The 19216-nt window shown below is 50.1% G+C and overlaps 1 long non-coding RNA gene across 1 annotated transcript; it reads left to right on the top strand.

Moving 5' to 3' along the window:
- Nucleotides 1–16813: 16813 nt before the first annotated feature.
- Nucleotides 16814–18311, top strand: LOC144100439 (uncharacterized). The gene is made up of 2 exons (XR_013307654.1): nt 16814–16995; nt 18059–18311. It is a non-coding gene; the product is annotated as an uncharacterized LOC144100439 (long non-coding RNA).
- The last annotated feature ends 905 nt before the right edge of the window (nt 18312–19216 follow it).

The raw sequence follows: 19216 nt of genomic DNA, 5'->3' as shown, positions 1-19216 counted from the left end.
GTGAACCTGAGAAACCTCGGAATTTGGAGAAGAGCCAAACCAACAGCCAAAAACTCTGAAAAGAATATAGCAGTGTAACCTAGGATACAGACGGAATAGTTCAAGCCAGATCCTGCGGATATAATAATAATAATAATAATAATAATAATAATAATAATAATAATAATAATAATAATAATAATAATATGTCCCAAACGCCGCCTTCTCACAGCTCCCGGACGCATCAGTAGAGAGATGAGTGTAATGGAAAAAGTTCTCTATAGGTGATCAGCAAGAAGACCATTTTGAATACTAGCGGGCACATGTTTCGCATTGGAGGGGAAATTATGGTGATCATAGCAGACAAGGTAAGGTGAGCCTGCGTGTCGCCAACACGTTGCATGGAGCTCAGATCGCCCTGAAGCTGACTAAGAGGTTCTGATACCGCGGCCAATGATTAGAGAAAAACAGGTGTGGTTGTGAGAAAAAAATGGGAGTACTAACGCCGGAGGCAGGTTCAAATGACCTGAGGAAAGTAAGCACGGTTAGAAATTGAAAGTGGGAATTAAGATCGCAGATACGGGCTTTCAGGTAAAGCACCGCGTTTGGAACTGATTTTGGGAGCCCGAGGCAGAGCCGTAGGGCACGTCTGTCCAGTAAGGCTAAGGGTTTCAGCTTTTATAGTTTGCGGTACCAGAGAACAGGACAACCTACTCGAGTGTCGGTCTAACGTAAGCCTTCTAGAGAAACCGTGACCCGTCGCGACGCATGCCAAGTTTTTATTGCCCACTCGTGTCAACCGGTCCAGAGCACGTTCTCCTTTAAGCATATTACGCGATAGCGTGTACTATACAGCTCGTTCGCTCGAGAACACGTCGGAGCAGTAGTAGTCGGTACCGCGTGTCGGAAATAATCGGGAGCTAAGCAAAAAAAATCGCATCATGGTAATTTGTAGTTCCAGTGAGTGATGATTGATTGGTGTGTGATAGCTGATTACGAGTTAATGAAATAATTGTAGTTAGTTAATTGAAGAAATAAAAATGAAAACGAGGGGTTCAATGGTGTCAAAGTGCTCAGAATTAAACCCCAGTGCTTGATGATGCTAACTGCGTCATCAAGCACTACGTCAGGTTATTGTGTCATTTCCTTTCCTCAAAAACCACTTTCAATTTCCAGTGCGCTGTGCAATGTCAGTGCACGTTAAAGATCTCATCTTCAGGTGGTCGAACTCATTCCGGAGCCCTCCACTATATTATTTTACTCCTACCTTCCTGCCTTCCCTTACGGCGCGTTTGAGTTGTCCGCCAAGAAGTGAGGAAGTTACTGCGCCATTTCCTTACCTCAAACACCACTCGGACCGCGCCTATCATTTCCTGATAACCACCCATTGTTAACCTCCTTGCCTTTACGTGGGTGCCGGCTCACTCTGGGAACCCTGGAAACGAGGCTGCCGATAAATTGGCCGGAGGTCTGATTTGCCGGGCTCAGGACAGTCTCGATCCAGGATTCTCGAGGGAGCGGGCGCACACCTTTGCGGAGCTCACGCAAATACCCCGTTTGGACCGTCGGACTTACCCTCCTCCCCACCCCTCTCTTACGCACTCCCAACAAATCCTCTTCAGACGCCTCCAGACCCGCTCTCTGTCATCCCCTCTGCTTTTATCCCACTATTGCGGCACATCCCCTGCATTCTCCCTATGTGGTGACCCCCACGCCACACTCTCCCATATCCTTTTCGGCTGCCCTGCTGACCCTCCCCCGCGGGGACAGCACGCCATCTCGAGCTGGGAGGACTGGGAGGTCCTGCTCATGTCTGCAGATCCGACATCGCAGCTTGCTGCGGTGACTCGGGCTGCCGACGTCATGTCCCGGCATGACCTACTTGATGCAGTGCGGGACCGCGCGGTGGACCAGGGACCCAGCTGGGTCTAAAACTCACTTGCTGAATAAAGTTTTTGTCTGTCTGTCCTTGCCTTTAAGTTCTCTCACTCGTTCTCTTGGATAGAAAAAAACTTGAACTTTAGTCCAATAAAATGGAGAGCATTACACTGAAAAACTTCGTCAACGATAATGAAGGCGAAACGCAAAGGCGCCTGTGTGCTGTGCGATGTCAGTGCACGTTAATGATCACCACGTGGCCGATTGGATTAGATTGTAAAGCACTTATTGCGTCGAGAGCAGGTTGCAGGAGACACATACTAGATGGCCGCTAGCCCATGGCTGGCGGCGACCTCAGTGGCCCGCTCGATTGCCCATACTTGAATCTTGGGGTCCGAGCTGACCAGCGCGGCCGCCCACCGGAGGCGGTTCATTTGCGCAGTTACCTAGAATGTGTCGTATGTGCCCCTTTCACCACATTTATGGCAGTTTGGGTCGTACTGTCCAGGGTACATGAGGGCAAGCACTTCCGGATTCAGAAGGGAGCATGTTTGCAGTCGAACTTATTCCGGGTCATTCCACTCAAGACCCTCTCAATACTTTCCACTGCGGCGCCTCGTTCTCTCTTTATCCCCCAGTCCCTCCTTTACCCCTTCACTTACGGCGCGGTTCAGATGTCCGCCGAGATGTGAGACAGATACTGTGCCATTTCCTTTCCCCAAAAACCAATTTTTTCAACGATAATGGACCCGCCGCGGTGGCTCAGTGGTTAGGGTCCTCGACTACTGATCCGGAGTTCCCGGGTTCGAACCCGACCGCGGTGGCTGCGTTTTTATGGACGAAGAACGCTAAGGCACCCGTGTGCTGTGAGATGTCAGTGCACGTTAAGATCCCCAGGTGGTCGAAATTATTCTGGAACCCTCCACTACGGCACCTTTCTTCCTTTCTTCTTTCAATCGCTCCTTTATCCCTTCCCTTACGGCGCGGTTCGGGTGTCCGCTGATATATGAGACAGATACTGCACAGCTGCCATGTAAACAAAACGCGTCGCAATCGGTATAATAGTTGCGATGGAGTTTGGACTCAATAATTATCCGCCGCGGTGGCTCAGTGGTTAAGGTTCTCGTCTACTGAGCCGGAGTACTCGGGTTCTAACCCGACCGTGGCGGCCGCGTTTCGATGGCGGCGAAACGCAAAAAGGGGCCCATGTGTTGTGCGATGTCAGTGCATGTTTTATATGACGCGCAAGGCGGTGGACTCCTGGACCAATAGGGGACCATTCTGGAAGATTTTTTTGTCTAATAAAAGCTGTTTCCATCCAGTGCACGTTAAAGATCACCAGGTGGTCGAAATTATCCAGAGCCTTCCACTACGGCACCTCTTTCTCCCTTTCTTCTTTCACTCCCTCCTCTATCCCTTCCCTTACGGCGTGTTTCGGGTGTCTACCGAAATATGTGAGACAATTGCGTCAATTCCTTTTCTGAATAATAATTATTATTCATTTTTCGTTTTTATTCAATAATGATGTGAAAAATGTCACGTATTCCTTTGGCAGCATACATCTGAGGTACATGCATACATGCATGCATACATCTGAGGTATGCATTTCTGAGCACTCTTTATACTAGGAATCTATAATAACGTGCCACGTGACACTCGTTCCACGCCACGCATGAGAGCTAACCCAGAAGACGACGACGCAGAGGTCAAATAATGGATAACGCAGAGTAATTTCACATTTTAAGTTACTCTGAAATTTCACCCAAGGCACAATCATTTGCTTGACACCAGTTTACCCTATTCTATGGGGTCTCCCCACTGAAACCTGGCCAATCCCCCGTCGTCGGTATGTGCCATGTGACCAAGGCAACAACAACCACAACAATAACACAGAGAAGCGGGCACCACTTTTCTGCTCCTGTATCCCGAAAGCCAGCAGTCCCCGTGAAGATTGGACGATGGAAGAGATTAGGGTAAAGATGGAGGAATGGAACTGGCTGCGCGCTTCACGGGGGAACAGGATTACACAGATGAGAAAGCATAAGCGCACGACCAGACCAGCGGCAACGAATGATGTGCCAGGCGTCGGGGGATGGACCTAACGCCCCTTCTTCTGCAACAAATCCGGCGCCGAAGGTCGCTGTGCGTTGGATTGTGCTGCCACGCCAAGAACGCCGGAGTACAGCTATGCCGACCCATAAGCAACACCGTATCGACACCCGAATGACCATCGGCCAGAAGATCATGTGGACGCAGGGCAGTGCGCGCACTCGTGAGCGAACTTTGGTGAGCCTCTGTGCATTCCTCGGACACACGGGCTTGGCGTCCCGTCTGTTCTCCGCCGGGTAGTTAGGCACAGTGACCGAACGCTTCGCAAGTTCTACCTTGAACAATTAACAACTGGACGCCCCACTCCAGTTGTAGCCAACACAGTGCTGTGCGCGTGTGTTTTAATTCCTCCAACAGTTCTGTTTAAGCTGCTCAAGGATGTACATTCTCGTACGTTGCAAAGCTGAAAAGATCAGGTCGAATTAGCAGCTGATATAAAAGACATTAGGAGTAGTCAGAAGAACATTGAATCAAAGTTAGCTGGCATGTGCAAGAGGCTTGATGAAGTCGTGGAAAAGGCAAAGAAATTCAGCGAAATGGGTCAAGAACTTTTATCTTTAAAGAAATCTGTAGAAGACCAACGCATTCGAAATGATTTGCTGCAGTCTCTACTTGATGAAGCAGAAGATAGATCGCGACGTGAAAATTTAATATTTAGGGGTATACCCGATGCGGAAGAGACTTGGGCAGATACTGAATCTAAACTCCTGGAAGCCTTGTCTAAGGTTGTCGAAGTATGCTCCTCGAGTCCAATTCAACGTGCACATCGCCTCGGCGTTTTTTCAGAAAAGAAGTGTCGACCAATCATAGCTAAATTTTCGGACGTTAAAATGAAAGACATGATATTAACCCTTCGTAACCAATTTAAAACAGATAACATCACTATCAGTGAAGATTTCTCACCTGCTACGCGCCAGGCTCGAAAAAAACTTTTTGAATTCGGATCTAATCACGCTGGCCCTCGCTCTTTTAAGATAAGATATAACAAGCTGCACATCAATAAAAAATGCTTCATGTATAACCCTACCACGGACACTGTGGAAGAAATCGTGGCACGTGGCGAATCCTCTGCATTGGAATCGTCTGCATTGGATTCCGTAGCTGGATCTTCCGCTTCACCGTAGAAAATCGCGAGGGGTAGTGGACAGTTGTCATCATCGATATCAATTCTTTATACTAACGTCAGAAGCCTACTTAACAAGCATACTTCTTTATCTTCTGCCATAGACACATGCTCAGCTGACATTATAGCGCTAACGGAGACCTGGCTCCCAACGCACGTGTCAGATTCCGAAATCTTCCATAACGCTCATTGATATTCGGTATATCGTTGCGATAGAACAGCCAAGCGTGGCGGTGGTGCTTTGCTTGCCATTTCCAAAGACATTCCATCTTCATGTATCCAAGTCTTCAGCGAACTAGAACTAAGTTTTGCGTCAATAGTGATAGGTCATCTCAAATTGGTTATTGGCGTCTGTTTTATGGACTGCTCAGCCGCCTTCTTCATCTCCCCCTTCGCATCAAGCTAAAAAATTCTTAGAACTATGCGCCACATTTTCGCTAACTCAGTTAGTTACAAAAGCCACTGCATAAGCGATCACGCTCTGCTCAATTTTTGCATTAGTATATACCACGTCCAAAAGTGAAGAAAATAAAAAAGTCATTCTAGATTACAAACGCGCCAACTTTACCGCTATTAACAATGAGCTGGGCACATTTGTTGATTACTTTATTGCAGACTCAGACTGCTGCTCTGTCGAGGATAACTGGATATCATTCAAAACGAAGGTTCACGAACTAACTGATAAGTATATCCCAAAGCGCATCGTCACCTCTAATCCACAAGCACCATGGCACAACTCTCGCATCAGACGTTTATCTAACAAAAAGAAACGTCTATACCGCCGCGCGAAGCTTTCACCATCTAATGCGCGATGGGTGAAGTACAAGTCTGCTTCCGTCGCTTACGTCAACGCGATTAAACTTACAAAGAATAACTTTTTCTCTGCCACATTACCAACAATTTTGAAAATAAGTGTTAAAAAATCTTGGCGCGCTATACATCCTGCGAACGACCCATTAATTAGACTACAAGACGCCTCCGGTAAACTTATCCCCAATGATCTTTGTGCTTCCGTGCTGAATGACACATTCGTTGAAAGCTTTTCCTCCATTTCAAACGTTAATCTTCCATTCATACCGCACCACAGGTTCCCGACAATGCCACCCATAACTGTCGATCCGCCTGGTGTAGCCAAATTAATCGAATCTTTAAAAAATGATTCTTCACCTGTTTCTGATGCGATTAGCGCTAAATTCCTAAAAAAATATTTGTGCTTATAGTTCAGTTATACTAACCAAACTTTTTCAACAGTCACTCGACACAGCAAGCTTTCCTATCGACTGGAAAATTGGGAAGGTTGTTCCACTTCACAAGTCCGGTGGTAAGCACTGCCCTCAAAACTTTCGTCACATTTCGCTCACCAGCACATGCTGCAAATTACTAGAACATATCATTTTCAAGAATGTCGTTACCTTTCTCGATGAGAATTCATTTTTCACGCCTGCGCAACATGGTTTTCATCAAACATACTCCTGTGAAACTCAGTTACTTGCCTTTACTGATAAGCTGTACCGCATACTTGACAACTCATCTTGCGCTGACTGCATTTTTTTGGACTTTTCCAAAGCCTTTGATAAAGTATGCCATAAATTGCTACTACATAAACTGAGCCATCTTAATCTCGATCCTAACGTCTTTCAATGGATTAAATCTTTCCTTCTAAATCGTTGGCAATTTGTGCATGCTAATAACACTAATTCACCGATTGCTAACGTGCTATCTGGTGTTCCACAGGGATCGGTCCTTGGGCCAGTCCTGTTTTTAATCTATATTAATGACCTTCCTTCTGCCATATCTTCTAACATTCACCTTTTTGCTGACGATTGTGTAATATTTCGGGAAATAAATAACGTCCACGATACTGACACACTCCAGTCAGACCTTAATTTGGTGTCAAACTGGTGCACTACATGGAATATGAAATTAAACACTAATAAATGTAAAGCTTTGCGTGTTTCACGGACATCTAACGCTCTTCCTTCATATTATCTTGATGGCACTCCTCTTGATTGGGTAAAAACATATAAGTACTTAGGAATTCATATCACTCAAAACTTATTATGGTCTATTCATATTGACTACGTGATTAATAACGCTAACCGCATGTTAGGATACTTACGTCACAAATTCTCTACCGCTCCCTCTTTCCTTAAACTTCAATTCTATGAAACACTCATACGTCCTTAACTAGAATACGCAGCATCAATATGGGACCCTACGCATGAAAACCTCATATATTCCTTGGAAGTAGTCCAAAATAATTCCGTTCGCTTCATTCTTTCAAATTACAACCGTACGACAAGCATCACAGCCATGAAATCTAACGTCTCCCTCCCACCGTTACAATCTCGCCGCAAAATTGGTCGCCTAACGCTATTTTCACAAGCTATATTATCACGTTGCGCTTCACAACTATTTCATGTCACCCCCCGAATACATTTCACGTCGCATCGATCACCGCCACAAGGTTGGCATCCCAACATGCCACACCAAATCTTCTTTTCAGTCTTATCTTCCCCGCACATCTGTGGAATGGAACCACCTTCCCCCCGATATTGCAGCCATTCCTGATAATAAAATCTTTCATAACGCTGTAGCTAATATTGTTTATTCTGAAGTAAGTTGGTTGTGTATTTTATCGGTTTCACTGTATTGTATACATTGTTTCTATACTATTTACGTTTTCTGGATGTTGTTATTTGTTTTATTCTGGAGGAAATTTCTTTGTAATACCTATTTTCACTGTATTCTATTTCATTGTTGTTTATCCTAAACCCACTCCCCTCTGTAATGCCTTTGGCCCTGAGGGCACAATAAATAAATAAAAATAGATAAATGAGCTAACATGGGCACAACCTGTACACATTTCTTATTGTGTAAATAGTTTGTACATATTACCACTCCCCATATGCTCTCTTCTTGTCCCCTCCCCTCTTTCATTTCATTTCTGCATTCTGCCTGCTATCCTTTATTTCCGCTGCCTCAACTCAGGTGCTTCAGTATCGATGGCAGATGCGGGGGCTAGCAAAAATCTTTTCCTTCCTTTTTACTATTATTTTAATAAAAAAAACCACTACCACCACCACCAGAAGATTATCAACGACAAGCTTGGCAGCATCAACCAATACATCAAGTCGCGCTGGATCCAGGCCCACGGTCGGCTGAAGACAGAGATCACCGACATGTACAATGACATCGTGGACGATTTCTCCAACCGTATCAAAAACAACACCACCGAGTCAGGGCGCTAACAACAGATGGGCAAAGCTCGCGAGAGCCTCATCCGCGACATGAAGCGGAGGATTCGGGCTTCGTGGCTGGATTTCGGAGACTGGAGATCTCGCTACCTGGACTCACAGCTTTTTGCCTCCCGCGCGGCTCTCTGGGAGGATGGAGACTTCGACGCGCTGTGTTCCTTCTGGAAAATCAGGTTGTTCGTAACCGGATGAATTTTCAAAAACGCATCTACGAATGTGCTCGCGCTGTGTGGGAGGAGTTCGATCAGGAGCTGGGACTGGACAGTTTCGACCGGCATAATCTCAATCTCTAAGCTTAATGACGATCTGTAAATGTCGGGAGGACCGAAAACAGCAGTGTGGCTTTTACATCGGATGCTGGGCACAGCTCTTTCAGCACGCCCAGTATCCTACAATAAAGTTTTCCTCTTCCCGTCTATCGCTTCCTGTGTACCGCGCCTCATTGCATTGCAGAAGTGGGACCTGAAAATTGTTTTCCTCTCTTACATCTCAGTACCCGCGGCGGTGGCTCAGTGCTTAGGGCGCTAGGCTACTGATCCGGAGTACCCGGGTTCGAACCCGACCGCGGCGGTTGCGTTTTTATGGAGGAAAAACGCTAAGGCGCCCGTGTGCTGTGCGATGTCAGTGCACGTTAAAGATCCCCAGGTGGTCGAAATTATTCCGGAGCCCTCCACTACGGCACCTCTCTCATCCTTTCTTCTTTCACTCCTTCCTTTATACCTTCGCCTACGGCGCGGTTCAGGTGTCCACCGATATACGAGACAGATACTGCGCCAATTCCTTTCCCCCTCAAAAAACAATTATTATTATTATTATTATTACATCTCGGGACACCTAAACCGCATCGTAGAGGAAGGGATAAAGGAGGGAGTGAGAGAAAGGAAGAAAGAGGTGCCGTAGTGGAGGGCTCCGGAATTATTTCGACCGCCTGGGGATCGTGCACTGACATCGCACAGCACACGGGTGCCTTTCGAGTTTCGCTTCCATCGAAACGTGGCCGTCGCGGTCGGGTTTGAACCCGGGTACTCCTGATCAGTAGCCGAGTGTAGGGAACTTCCAGAGTTCCTCGGAAGTATAATTCTCGATCGAGGCTGTGAGCAGAATAAAGACCCTCTCATAACGTATAAATAAATGAAACACCTAGACTCGATAGGAGAACAGACTCTCACTTCTGGATAGGTTACTCAATCCAAAGGAATGCAAGGCCTGGAGGAGGGTTCAGGTAAACAGATTCGTTCCGTACTCTATACTACATGATGAATACACTGGGGAGCCTGAGCTCTACAGTAGCTGTCAAAGAATGACCGCAAATTAACATAATATGGGAGTGTCAGGATTCTCCTGGGGGTAAATCACAAAGCATCCCAAACCTTGCCACCTCGGAAGAGCTGATCCGGAGCCACGCTCGGATCAGCAAAGACGTTCATCATCCGTCAGGCGGAGACAGTTTACTACAAGACTCTCTCCGCGGTCTCCGGTGCTGAGAGCCGCCTGAGAGGCACTCCCTCTGAACTGCTGCGCAACGACCGTGAGGCCCCGTGGTGACGGGAATAAAGTTCATTCATTCAGTCATTAATTCATTCATTCATAGCCGAGCGCCTTAACCACTGAGCCACCGTGGAGAAATTGGAAATTAGTTTTTGAGGAAAGAATGGCACAGTAATTGTCTCAGGTATCTCGGTGGACACCCGAACCGCACCGTAAGGAGGGGATGCGGCAGCTCCGACTCCTGGCGTAGCTGTGACATGTCACGTGGTTGTAACTTAGCTGACCTAATCCAGTATATACAAACCGAAAGCTATCGGCATTCATTGCGTTCTCTGGCGTAGACGTTCTAGACGCCAATGATTTTGAGGAAATGAAGGAAGCATAACTGGCACCCTTCCTTGGTCAGTGGACACCTCAGTAGCGCTTTGGAGTACGTGGCGGTGGTGAGATGTGGGCTGCATGCATTAGCGCTGACAACGTTTGGAGACACGGGGCAGGGCAGATATAGGATGCAGCGTTCATTGGGTGACCAACCTCTCGCGATCAACATGCCTGAGTGGCAGGGTCGGTGCACTCAACGTTACAGACGCCAAGCCGCGTCTACTTAACGAGAGAGAGAGAGAGAAACTTTATTGTTGGAGAGGAAGTCGGGGCACGCCCCTGGGTCTCCGCACGACCCCACTGCACTCAAGTGTTTATGTCCCTAAGGTCCATAACACTGGCAGCCCGGCTGGTGGCGATTGTCTGCACGGCCGGGTCCTCCGAGCGCAGCAGGGTCTCCCAGTCCTCCCAGGTCTTGAGGTCCTCTAGGCCGCGCGGGGGAGGGTCCGCCGGGCAGAGGAAGAGGATGTGGAGAGAAGAGGCGAATGGTTCTGGGCACAAGGTGCAGGCAGGAGTGGGGAAGGAGGGGGATAGTGGGCTAGGGTCAGGAGTGAGGGGAGTGTGTGTGTCTGTAGTTTGCGCCAGAGTGTTGCGTGTTTGTTATCTAGGGAGGGGTGGGGCGGGGGTAGAGCTGGCGCGAGGCTCTGTAGGCCTGCGTCATCTCGCTGAACGAGTGCATTCGCTCCCTCGCGAATCCCCGATTCGAGACCACCTGAACCCGGTTTAAAGAACCTCGGGCTGAAAGGTTGGCGGCCTCGTTTCCGGGATTCCCGGAGTGCGCAGGCACCGATAGAAGCTCTACATGGCGGTGTTGGGGTGCACCGGGCGAGCCCAGTATGCCAAAAGCAGGGACGTGGACTCGGCCTCGCGCAAAATTTAGAATTGCAGTTTTAGAGTCTGTTAAAATGTACTGGGCTTCCGTGCGGGTGATGGCAATTGCGATGGCGGCTTCCTCTGAAGCCTCTGGGGTGGTGTCAGGGGGGAAAGGTAGAGTGAGGAGGGCGGATGAAGAGCAGTCCACCACGGCTGCGGTTGCTTCGTCACCAATGCAGGCGGCGTCCATCCATACAGCGTCCCGCTCGGAGCCGTACACTCGGTGGAGTGCCTTCGCACGGTCTCTGCGGCGCTGCTCATGGTGGGAGGGGTGCATATTTTTTGGCAGTGGCTTGATGACTAGCTCTCGGTGAAGGGATCGAGGAATGGGAAGGAGGGTTGGGTCGTTAGTCGGTATTTTGATTCCGAGGGAGTCCAGGATATACCGGCCGATGGAGGTTTGTGTAAGCCTTATGTATTGGGCCTGTCGATGGGTCTCCACGAGTTCCCCGATCGTGTTGTGGAAGCTCAGGCCTAGTAATCAGTCTGTGGGGGTGTTTAGGGGAAGATGAAGTGCGACTTTGAATGCCTTGCGGATCAAGGCATCCAAAGTATTTATGTCGTGTTTGGATAGTTCTAGGTATGGTGTAGTGTAGAGCACACGGCTGAGGACAAAAGCATGAATGAGGCGACAGAGGTCGCGCTCCTTCATGCCTCTATGATGGCCCGAAACTCTGCGGATGAGATGCGATATCGCGCCTGCAACCTGCTTGAGTTTCTTGAGAGTGGTGGTGTTCTTGCCATCGTTCTGGATATGCAGGCCCAATACGCGGAGGGTGTCAACCTCTGGTACCGGGTCCCCATGCAGTTCGATGGCAATGGGGGAGCGGGGGGAGCGTTGGTTCTTTGGCCGGATGAGGAGCAGTTCGGACTTCTCTGGGGAACAAGACAGTTCGATGTTCTGTGCATAAGTTTGGGTGACGGTGGCTGCTTCCTTTAAAGTGTTCTCTATGTCGCCGTCACTGCCGTGGGTGGTCCACAGTGTGATGTCGTCGGCATAAAGAGTGTGCTTAAGTGGGGGATAGTTGCGAATTATCGGGCGAGGGGGATGAGGGTGATGTTAAAGAGGAAGGGGGAGAGGACGGACCCTTGAGTGGTTCCGATACTCTGAAGCGTGTAGGAGGGGGAAGAGAGAGGTCCAAAATGTATCTCAGCCATGCGGTCAGTGAGGAATGCTTGAATGTAGGCGTACGTGCGCGCTCCCACATTCAATGGAGATAGGGCAGTCATGATCGCCTGATGTTCGATGCGATCAAAAGCTTTGGAGAGATCCAAATCTTAGACTGCCTTTGTGTGACCAGGCAGAAGCGGGTCGAAAATGTCATGTGTGAGTTGCAGCATGGCGTACTGTGCGGATAGATGGGGGGGACTCCCACCATGCTATGCGGGTATAGATTGTTGTCCGCCATGTGCGTTGTGAGTCTTGCTAACACAATATGCTCAAAGAGCTTTCCGAGGCATGAGATTAGCGAAATCTGGCGAAGGTTTTGAAGTGTAAGTGTTTTTTTGGGTTTGGGTATGAATATTACCTTCGCGTGGCGCCAGGACTGCGGGAGGATACCTCCCTCCAGCACTGGTTGAAGTATTGCGTAATTTGGGCTATCGATTGGTCGTCCAGATTACTGAGCACGCAGTTTGTGATTTGCTCTGCACCAGGTGCGGAGTTGGTTCGCAGAGTCAGGAGGGCGCTCTGACTTCCGTCTCAGTGATGTCTGTGTCGAGTGTTGGATAGGCTAGTCCTGTGTAGGTGGGTAGAGGTGTGGGGGCACCCGGAGAGGTGTATGTGTTCTGAAGTGTGTTTATGAGGGCCTCGGGATCGTCAATATGTTGGTGTGTGAGGCGTGTCACGTGATGTTGTCGAGACTCAGCAGTAATTAAACTGCAGCACATTTTTGTTCATAGAAGCAAATGACACTATTTGTTTATATAGAACTCAGCTACCGAGACTCCCATCGTTTTCTGCGTCTTTGTGCTTCTCAAGTTTTCTCGGTAACTCACCTTTGTAGACACCGTATTGGTGAAAAGTGAGGTCAACAACAAAAACCATTCGTGGATAAGCACAGCAGCTTCCACGCGCCGAGAGGCATTATAGCTGCTGATGCAAACTGCTATGTCGCCCTAAAGCTGAAACATGCTGGCATCAATCTGGCATCACGCAACAACAAAATTGCGGGCCGGGATTTTATACCCACCCGTCGCAGTGGCGCAGTGCTTACGGCGCTCGGCTACTGATCCGGAGTTCCCGGGTTCGAACCCGACCGCGGCGCCCGCGTTTCGACGGTGGCGAAACATTAAGGCGCCCATGTGCTGTGCGATGTAAGTGACGGTGGTGGTAGTGGTTTTATTAAAAATAATAGTAAAAAGGAAGGAAAAGATTTTTGATAGCCTCGGCATCTGCCATCGATACTGAAGCACCTGAGCTGGGGCAGCGGTAATAAGGATAGCAGGCAGAATGGAGAAATGAAATGAAAGAGGTGAGGGGACAGGAAGAGAGGATATGGGGAGAAGTAATATGTGCAAACTATTTACACAATAATAAATGTGTCCAGGTTGTGCGCGTGATTAGTTCATTTTAGAGGAATTAAATCACACACGCGCACAGCACTGTGTTGGTTACAACTGGAGTGGGTCGTCCAGTTATTAATCGTTCATGGTAGAACTCACGGAGCGTTCGGTCACTGCGTGTAACTACCTGACGGAGAACAGACGGGACGTCAAGCACGTGTGTTAGAGGAATGAACAGAGGCTCACCAAAGTTCGCTCACGAGTGCGCGCACTGCCCTGCGGCCACAATAGCGTCTTGATGGAGTCTGGTAGTATGCCCTGCACCCTATAGGCCGCAAGCATATCGCGACGAGCATCGGCGAACGCGGCACAGTGAAGGAGCAGGTGTTCTAATGTTTCCACTGCACCACATCCGTCACACACATCACTCGTCGCGATTCCGTGACGCACCCGTCGTTCCCCGGGCCACAAGCAGCCAATGCGCGCGCGGAGGATCATTGCATGTTGTGACCGTGTAAGTGCGCGACAGCCGGTGACACTGTCGATGCGCTCACCTCCCGTGATGCGTGGGTCGGGATGCTGCTTTCGGAGATGGTCGTGGATGGCCGCACGCACGTCCTCCAGCGCAAGGGGCAGATCGCTGGTAGATAGTTGGAGTGCAGCGGTCGCGAGGTCGTCAGCTTCTTCGTTGCCTGCGATGCCGCAGTGACTGGGCACCCACTGAGCACGCATGGCACAACCTCTGCGCGAGCGAATTTCCCGCACTAGTGGGGTACCGCGGGAGTTTGATTGCAGGCGGCTGAGAGCGGCGACGGAGTCGCACAGCAGAGCACTCCCGGGCGGCGGAGGGCCGAGGGGAGCAGCAGGTCCAGCGCCAGCCGGATCCCCATCAACTCCGCCGTGGTGGAGGAGCCCAGGAAGGCTGCTTGTTGCTGGCTGTGCAGTCGCGGGGGGGGGGGGGGGGGGGGCGGGGTGGCCGCCGCAGCAAAGGAGGAGCTGTCGCGGGCCACTGAGCCGTCGGTGTACACGTGGAGATGGTCCTGGAGCTCCTCGTGTATGACGGCTCTGACCAGCTGCTGCACAGCATCTCTCGCTGTACCTCCGAGGCAGCAGGCCCGGGCGCGCAGGAGCCGTAGGGGGTGGGCCTTGTGTCAATTGCTCATACTCGAGTAGCGCCGCGCCCATTCGTGAGCGCGGGTACGAGCGCATACGCTACAGCAGCGAGCCGCCGTCCGGTGCACGGTGAAGCCGGTCAATGTGATTCAATGCCCTGCGCGCTGCTTGGAGCTCAAGCGGCACGCTCCTGCCTCAGCCAACATTGCGGCGCACTGCTAGTTTTCGGGCAGGCCTAAGCACACGCGCAGGGACTTGCGGGGCTGGAGCTCGAGTTTCTTCCAGCACGGTTTGCGCACCGTGACGAGCGGCAGCGCATAGAGCACCGCCCCCTAAGCTGCGGCATTGTATAGACGCAGCGCGGCTTGCTGGGAGATGCCCTGGGCTCGAGCGGTGAGTTTGAGGCCACAAACGCATAGTCACGGATTACAAAGGTTGACCGGGAGAAATCACGTCTCGGACGAGCACAACACATCAACTTGATTAAAGCCTTGATCTTGCACAATATCCGAAGGGTGTTTCGAAAAGTTACTGCAACTATATGGTTGTGTTAGGCGCCTTTACTTTCAGAGCTCCCATTCATCGGTTTCGGCGCAGCTCCGGAGCGGCCGAAGGTCGCTTCAGCGACCTTCACTTTGACTTACAGTTCAAAGAGGGGTCAGAGAAAGTCGAAGAACATAGCGTAGCAAAAGCTTTGGCATTGAAACCAATTTTCTTAACGCTAAGGCGCCCGTGTGCTGTGCGATGTCAGTGCACGTTAAAGATCCCCAGGTGGTCGAAATTATTCCGGAGTCCTCCACTACGGCACTTCTTTCTTCCTTTCTTCTTTCACTCCCTCCTTTATCCCTTCCCTTACGGCGCAGTTCAGGTGTCCAACGATATATGAGACAGATACTGCGCCATTTCTTTTCCCCAAAAAAACAATTATTATTATTATTATTTTCGCCCGTGTGCAGTGCGGTGCCAGCGCACGTTAAAGACCGCCAGGTGGTCTAAATTCCGGGGCCCTCCACTACGGCACCTCTTTCTTCCTTTTTTTCTTTCAGTCCCTCATTTATTCCTTCCCTTTAGGCTTGGTTAGGTGACCAGACAGAGATGCGAGACACATACTGCATCATTTATTTTCTTAATAATTGTTTTTTGGGGGAAAGGAAATGGCGCAGTATTTGTCTCATATATCATTGGACACCTGAACCGCAGCGTAAGGGAAGGGATAAATGAGGGAGTGAAAGAAGAAAGGAAAGAACTGGTGCCATAGTGTAGGGCTCCGGAATACTTTCGACCACCTGTGGATCTTTAACGTGCACTGACATCGCACAGCACACGGGCGCCTTAGCGTTTTGCCTCCAGAAAAACCCAGCCGCAGCGGTTGCGTTCGAACCCGGGAACTCCGGATCAAGCCGAGCGCCCTAATCACTGAGCCACCGCGGTGTCTTCGGTCCCACTTCCTCAGAACCCAGCCGCAGCGGTTGCGTTCGAACCCGGGAACTCCGGATCAAGCCGAGCGCCCTAATCACTGAGCCACCGCGGTGTCTTCGGTCCCACTTCCTCAGTTCTAGTTTATTCATGGAAATTCATCGAATGCCAGATGTCGGGGCTAGCAAAAATCTTTTCCTTCCTTTTTACTATTATTTTTATAAAAAAACCACTACAACCACCACCACTTTTTCGCCCGTGTGCTGGGCGATGTCAGCGCACGTTAGACTCCCAGGTAGTCTAAATTCCGGAACCCTCCACTACGGCACCTCTTCCTTTCTTCTCTCACTCCCTTCTTTATTGCTTCCCTTAAGGCGCGGTCGGGGTGCCCACCGAGAGAAGTGAGGCATTTACTGTGCAATTTCCTTTCCTCAAAAACCTATTTTCATTTCAGTTTTTGGTAGCATACGAACGCATTATCGGCGTTTCAGGAATGTTTTCTTTCTTTTTAATTCTTTCTTCTCTTCGCCTTGGTATCGCTCGTGAATTACGTCACATCGTTCACGGGGTCATCATTAGCGCCACCGTCTGCTCGTGTCGTGCTCGTGCCTCGATTCGTAGGGTGCCTCGACGCAGCGTTCGCAGCCGTTCGTCCGCCCCACCAGTCTCGCTGCCGCGTTGGCCGTATATCTATCTACCTTCACCGGCGACGCAGCACTGCCGGGTCTCAAGCGTTGCAAGAAGACCGGTGGCATGGCTCCGCAGCTCACCGCCTCGCTCTTGGCTGCCAGCCGTCCTCCCGAGGTGGAAATGAAAGCCAGGCACAGGACAGCTGCAGGCAGCTTCGACTCCGACTTGTCCTCCTTTGTGGAGGTAAGCACCGACTTTCTTCCGACGACCGCAGCCAGTTCAACTGGACGCGACTGGTCGTCTGGCGTATATTTGCTTCAGGCGACTATGTTCGAAAGTGAAGTCGTGCCATCGGAAGCGCCGATAAAGTGCAGTCTCTCCGCACGAAGCGCAGTTGTCTGAACGACGACGTGAGCAACTTCCATTGTTCAGAAAAAACAGCTAAAACAATTTGCTGCGCTGAGTAACACACGTTCCTTTATTTTTGCGAGCGGACCAGTTTCTTCCCTATACCTTTCACAGCGTTGCACGCTACGTCGGAGTATACACATGCGACTGACTCATTTCTCAATTTTTTCACCGATGTTCATCGGCTTTTACCAATTTATTTTGATGTAATGTGTGTCTTAGCACACACTGGCGGCGATAGCCGGGCTTGTGGCCATGGTGTAAAAAAATTGGCTGCGGTTTATCCACTGCTGAACCTGGTTAGTGAGCGGAACCTAGGGTGTATCGGGCAGGTGGACACAGCTTGGCGTCTGTAACGTCGAGTGCGTTCCCACAGTGGATGAGAAGCGCGCCCTATCTTCTTCGGTCTCAGCACAGCTGCGGCTGGGCGACGTTACGTGGTTCTCCTCTGTTAAGGGCATATGAAAAACACGCCGAAGAACCTACCCAAGAGAGTAGTAAAGATTCTGTTTTAAAAGAATGAAAATTTGTTTGAGGAAAGCAAATGACGCAGCAACTAGCTGTCTCAAATATGTCGGTGGACACCCGAACCACACCGTAACGGGAGATTTAAAGAAGGGAGTGAAAGAAGACAGGAAGAACGAGGTGCTGTAGTTAGAGGGCTCCGGAATAATTTCGACCACCTCGGCTGCTTTAACGTGAACTTGTATCACACAGCACATTGGTGCCTTTTGCGTTTCACCTCCATCGAAACGCGGCCGCCGCGGTCGGGTTCGAGCCCGGGTACTCCGCGGCTCAGTAGACGAGCGCCTTAACCACTTAGCCATCGCGGCGGGTAAACCTATGAATGTGAACTTACTGCGTACTGACCTACAAACCCCATTTCTTCCCCATGCAGCAACTCCACATGTACCAGCGCAGAATTTAGGATGCTCGAGTGCGTCCTGCCTGGGGAGCGGACCATCCACGAGTGCTCCGGTTGCCGAGTCAACTTCCAACCTTCCCCCTGGCTTGCAACCTGCACAGTATACGTGCATGATCCCAACGACGCTCCCCGCTGCTACGCTCCGGTATGTCACGTGTGCCAGCAAGAGGAGCCAGACCATCATGGCCATGCACATGGGCTCGCACATCAGGGCGCGGCTCTTCAACGAAGAGCAGCGCAGGGCTCGTCCGCACAGGCTCGGCCACCCCGCGCAGTAGACCATAGGACCGGCGGCGACTGCCTGCGCGGCTTCTGCGAGAAGCTATTGGTGCAGAAGAGTGACCGTGACGAGCATGTGCGCTCGGAGCACGCCGTTAATAAAGCGCCTTCGCTGTCCCACTGGCGACTATTCCAGCCTGCCAAGTTGGGACAATTTCGATACCAGGCGAAAATTCGCCTGAAACTATTGGTTGGCGGCATCTTTCCAATAAAAACGTTTGTACCTGTTTATGTTGAAGTCTCCATCTTTTACAGCGGTATCTGTTAGTGCGACGTCTTGGCGAAACACTGGGTAACACGGCGTCTGACGCATTACCTCCAGATAACCTGCACTAGCCCTTCCACCTGCAGATAAATGCGTTTCGGACAAATTAAACACGCAGTAGTCCTCTCCCGCTTGAACTCGGACAAATTAAAGACGCAGTAGCTCTCTCCCGCTTGGACTCTGCCCAATACTGGGGGCCAGCGGTCGAACAAAAATTGAAAGCTTTTTTGTGGAAAGGAAATGTCGCGGTTGGATGGATGGATGGAAACAACTTTTATTAGAAAAAGAGGAAAGAAAAATCTTCCAGGGTGGTCTCCTACAGGTCCAGGAGTCCACGGGCTTGTGCATCACGTAAGTTCCGATCCCCTTTTCTGGCCGGCGGGCTGAGCGGTCCGTAAAGCAGCCTCCCAGGAAGATTGAGTGGGATTGGGCATGGGGGGTACTGCCTGTGGGAAGGACATTCCCAAAGGTAGTAAAAAAGTGTGGATCTGAGCACGCCACAGGTGTTACAATGAGGAGAAAAGGTGGGATGAAAGCATGAGAGACGGTAGGGTGAAATAAAGCAGCCCGTCTGTAATTGTCGCCAT

Source organism: Amblyomma americanum, chromosome 8 (genome assembly GCF_052857255.1).
Source record: "Amblyomma americanum isolate KBUSLIRL-KWMA chromosome 8, ASM5285725v1, whole genome shotgun sequence".
Classification (NCBI taxonomy): domain Eukaryota; kingdom Metazoa; phylum Arthropoda; class Arachnida; order Ixodida; family Ixodidae; genus Amblyomma; species Amblyomma americanum.
The sequence above is the reverse complement of the archived record's forward strand: the minus strand, read 5'-3'. Positions and strand labels throughout refer to the sequence as shown.